The sequence below is a fragment of the Sus scrofa genome, chromosome 7, assembly GCF_054392235.1.
Source record: "Sus scrofa isolate SSC_HxYL_T2T_F1_AM1 chromosome 7, Sscrofa_HxYL_maternal_Yorkshire_Landrace_v2.0, whole genome shotgun sequence".
NCBI lineage: Eukaryota > Metazoa > Chordata > Mammalia > Artiodactyla > Suidae > Sus > Sus scrofa.
In genome coordinates this window covers 131401977-131406252 of record NC_139389.1, presented here as the reverse complement: position 1 = coordinate 131406252, position 4276 = coordinate 131401977, and the positions used below count along the sequence as shown (strand labels likewise).

At 47.5% G+C, this 4276-nt stretch overlaps 1 long non-coding RNA gene across 1 annotated transcript; it reads left to right on the top strand.

The window, feature by feature from the left end:
* The first annotated feature begins 573 nt into the window (after nucleotides 1–573).
* Nucleotides 574–3607, top strand: LOC146401917 (uncharacterized). Its single transcript, XR_014811507.1, has 2 exons — nucleotides 574–675; nucleotides 2809–3607. It is a non-coding gene; the product is annotated as an uncharacterized LOC146401917 (long non-coding RNA).
* Nucleotides 3608–4276: the final 669 nt, after the last annotated feature.

Below are 4276 nucleotides of genomic sequence, written 5' to 3'. Positions count from 1 at the left end.
AACGGCTTCGTGTCACGGTGGCCTCTCCCCATCCTGTGAGCTGACACCCATCAAACCATCCAAACACTCTCCATCTCATCCCCCGTGGCTGCCACGGTGAGAGCGGGGCTTGTCGGGCTTCTCTTGGTGGCCCCGTACATCTCGGTCCTGCAACGGAGGCCACGGGGTCCTGGGGGGCGCTCAGGGAGACCCGGGCCGCCTCTGTGCCGCTCTGGTCTTTGGTCTCCTGCTTTCCACCTTGCCTCTGGGTTGGGTGCCTTTAGGTACCCGGAGCTAATTAAGGTGTTTGATAGATTTCAACTGGAGTATGAGTTCTTGCCAGAAGCATTGACAATTCGATTCCCCAAACACAACGCGGGGTGTTAAATCCACTAATGCTTTATACATTACTGTGTTCCTTCCCAGCCGGAATGTGTGGTCTGGGTACAATACCGAAACGGTCCCCAAGCAGGCGTCCTCACTCTTCAGCTCTCTAATTGTTCCTGTTAAGCAGATAGAAATAATGAAACTGCAGATGCCTGTGCGACGTCCCAACAGCTGATGAATCTATGCGTTGGAATCCAGAGGTCCAAATTCGGATGTTAAAAAATCAACCATAGATCCGGCCTGTCTAGAGGGTGGATCATTGGAGACAGGTGTCTGTGCTCCTGGGCAGCGTTCCATTTCAGGACACAGGTGAGAGAGAGAGAGAGAGAGAGAGGGAGAGAGGGAGGGAGAGCTCGAGAGAAGCAGAGGGGCTTGGTCCCAAGTTCAAATGGGAAACGTTATTGCCACATCCATATTTTAGGAGCCATTGTTGTTTCAACAACCCCGAAAGGCTGAAAATAGTGCTGAAATATTTTTTTTTTAAAGGACCCGGATTGAGCTAATACCAGAAGGCAGGGCAATTCAGCATCTCAGTTTTCCCTGGGCAGCATTAATTATCTTTTGTTGTAGCAAGTTGTCTGCCTTGTAAGTCAAGCCTTGTAAATTGTCTGCCTTCAAGCAGATGCAGGGTTTTCGGATGCACGCAGTGGAAGAACTTGTATAACTTCCACGTACTGTACTCTGTTCCATTTCCGATACTGTGTCTGCAGTACAAACGCTGGCCGTGCACACTCGGAACCCTCCTCTGTTCAATAGCAGGAACGACCCTTCAGTGTTTTCTAGCATACACACTACCTCTGTTGTGAATTCACTGGAAAGCATATGCGGCTGTTTCTAAAACTACGGAACAACAGATGAGCTCTCCCAGATCCCCTTGTCTTTTCCAGCTCTGGAAGGCGTATCTGAAACAAGGCGTTGGCCAGTTTTTAGGTGTATTCTTTTTGGGGGGGGGGGTGGGGGTAAGCGCCCCCTTGCAGCAGCCTCATTGGCGGTGCCTTTGCTTTTCGGAGGGTTGTTGGCCTGACTCATGCCTCTTTCTCTCCTCTGTTCTTCCCTAAGCAAGTGCTTCCCCCTCACTTCCCTTTCACCATTTCCTTTGTCGCATCACAGCACAGGCAGGAGGTTTCAGAGCCTGCGATGGGGAGGGTGGGGGGGGGCAGAGCCCACAACTGAGTCAGATGCGTATACAACTCCAGCTTCGCGTTTGCGGAAACTTCCTCCTCCTTGAACTGCTTAAGGATACAAACTAATTAATCCTTGCAGCCTCATAAAACCCTTGTTAGGAAGGTGATGGCAAAAGCCTCCATCCCCGGCCTCTCCCCGTCTCCTATCAGCAGACACCTCACAGTAGCGCCAGTTCTGACGACAGCCGCCGACAGCCAGAGTTGGAACTGAACTGAAAATTCCCTTCTGAATTCCAGTTCTTTCCCCAAAGGAAGCATTTTAACTCCCTTTCTCGTCTGTGCTCTAAATCGGGTAGACTGACGGTCACTAGACCCCAGAATTCAACCTCGCCTGTGTGTGTGTGTGTTGGGGGGGGTGTATGTGTGTGTTTTGCAACTTCAGATGGACAATTTGGAGACTTGGTGACAAGATGTAAAGCAGGAGAGAGACCCCTTCTGTACAACACACACGGACACACACAGACACACACACACACACTCCTCACAGCACTCAGATCTCTGGGTATGTGGGGTGGGTGGGGGCATTTCGTGGAGACCGATCCTCTTCATGGACAATCTTTCCCCCAAGTCGACCAACTGGGTGATGCCAATTCCATACCAAATTTGAGTTGATGACTCAACTAAAGAATTAAAATTAGCAAGGCAAGAAAATTCCAAATGAGGTGAGAAAAGCTGTAGAAATAGTTCCAGATCCCCTCGTACTGAGCCATTCAATATCATCTCTGATGACAGGGACAAAGCTAGGAACATTCCATGTGGGTGTGAGTCTTTTTCATATACGGAGAGCTGGGTAAGTATTTTTTTTTTTTTTTTAAGGAAAATAATACATGAATCAGGAACAGTGACTTTGGTTTAACCCCTTGCAGGCTGCAGCTCTAAGACAGCAGGCAAAGATGCCTCTCAGATTTCCTAGAGCTAAAGGCTTCGGGTAGTTAAGCAATAGTCAGAACTCTCTTACCGTTATCAAGCCCAAGTGTTACTGCAGAAACAAATAAGGTGCCCATGATGTCATGTTTTAACAAAAGCAATGCTGCTAAATTCAGTACTTGGAAAGAATCAACCTAACACTTATTGGAAAGGCGAGTTTTGAGGTCCAGCCTCTGCTCTAAGGTGACAATGCAAAAAACGCCTCCAAATCTAGCAAAGCTTTAATTGAGAGCTTATGGCTCCTAGAAATTTGCTGTAATTTTCAGAAATGACATATAATAATTCTAGAAGATATGCCAGGAAGCTTAACATGCCTCTTTTGTCTTTTTAGGCTTCTGGATTTGACAGCGCCTGGAGGTTCTAGAAAAGGAAGGAAGGAGATAAGGGCCATCTTGGGAGCCTTATTAATATGTACATACACATGTTGAGCTTGGTATGTCCATAGCGGTTTCCTCGTGAAGGTTAAAACAAGTCAATCCACCCATCTGATGGATGTATTTCATTTATCCTCATCTTCATCGTCAATAGTGTTTATGGCTGCTGAGGAATAGAAATCAACAGACAGTTTGCTGTGAATGTGAAAAGGCTTGCCCTCTATTTGCCTGGATTTTTTTTTTTTTTTTTTTTTTTTTAAAGCACGGGAAAAGAAGCCCAAGCTAATTGGGGAAGATGTGTGGCTAATATTGTTACCGAGTTATTTGACTCCATTTTAGAGGGTGGATCAGCGTTTCAAGAGACAAATGAAAAGTCGGTTTTCTTTCTGCAGAAATATTGGAAGTTCCCATTTCTACTGATGCTGTTCATCTCGATTCTTTCCAATTTGGGGGGTAAAGACATAAAGTAAAACACAACAGCTCAGAAGGGAAAGATAACATTGCAGAATCTCGAAGAGAGCCTCACCTCAGCTAAGAGATAAGTCTTGAGAATTGTTCAGAGAATTTTAAGCAAGAAGCCTGGGTTGAGAGTCACATGTCTTGTGTAATCTGCCCCCACTACCTGGCATGTTCGGTGCAGCACACACAGGGAATCAGAGCCCCACACGAGGTTAATAAAAATGCACTCTGGCTTGATAAAATGATTTATGATTTCCGAACTATTCCTCAATAAAGAAATTTAAGGAGACTGAAAAATATAGAGATTATTTGCTGGAATGTACTACTGTGCAGCTAGAAAACCGGGGAAATAGTTGTGAGTTCAAAAAGCTTGTTGACTTTTTTTTTTTTTCAAAGATCGTACAGAAAATGTGGCATTCCTTTCCATCTGATTCCTGGCTCTGGGCTGGGCACATAGTAGGCCTGCAGCAGGTGCTGGAGAAGAGTCTGAAGTACTGGTGGCTTTTAGGACCACATTGTATTTGCACTTTCCCCTCATATTTGCATATGTTAAGCACTTGTACCCCCCCTTTGGGGGACAGGAGTGACTTTTATTCTAAACAAAGGCTTGATCAAGGAGTGGGGGTGTGTGTGTGTGTGTGTGTGTGTGTGTGTGTGTGTGTGTGTGTGTGTGTGTGTCTGTCCCTGCGCGCCTGCGCGCGCGCGCAGTAACCTTCTCAGAAGGGTCCTGGACAGCCTGCCTGCCAGGGGTCCTGAAGGAGGGTGTAGGGACGAGGCTCTGGCCCGAGATCCGCCACCCGGCTCCCACCCCGCCTGCCGGTTGTCTGGGCATCTAGAGAGTGGGGAAACATTAGTGTGGGCCAGCTGCCGGAGCCGGGAGGGGTCGAGGGAGAGGTCAAGGTCGGCGGAGAGGCGGCTATTGATCCGGCTTGGAACGCGAGACAGGGAGCACAGCAAGACTAAAGG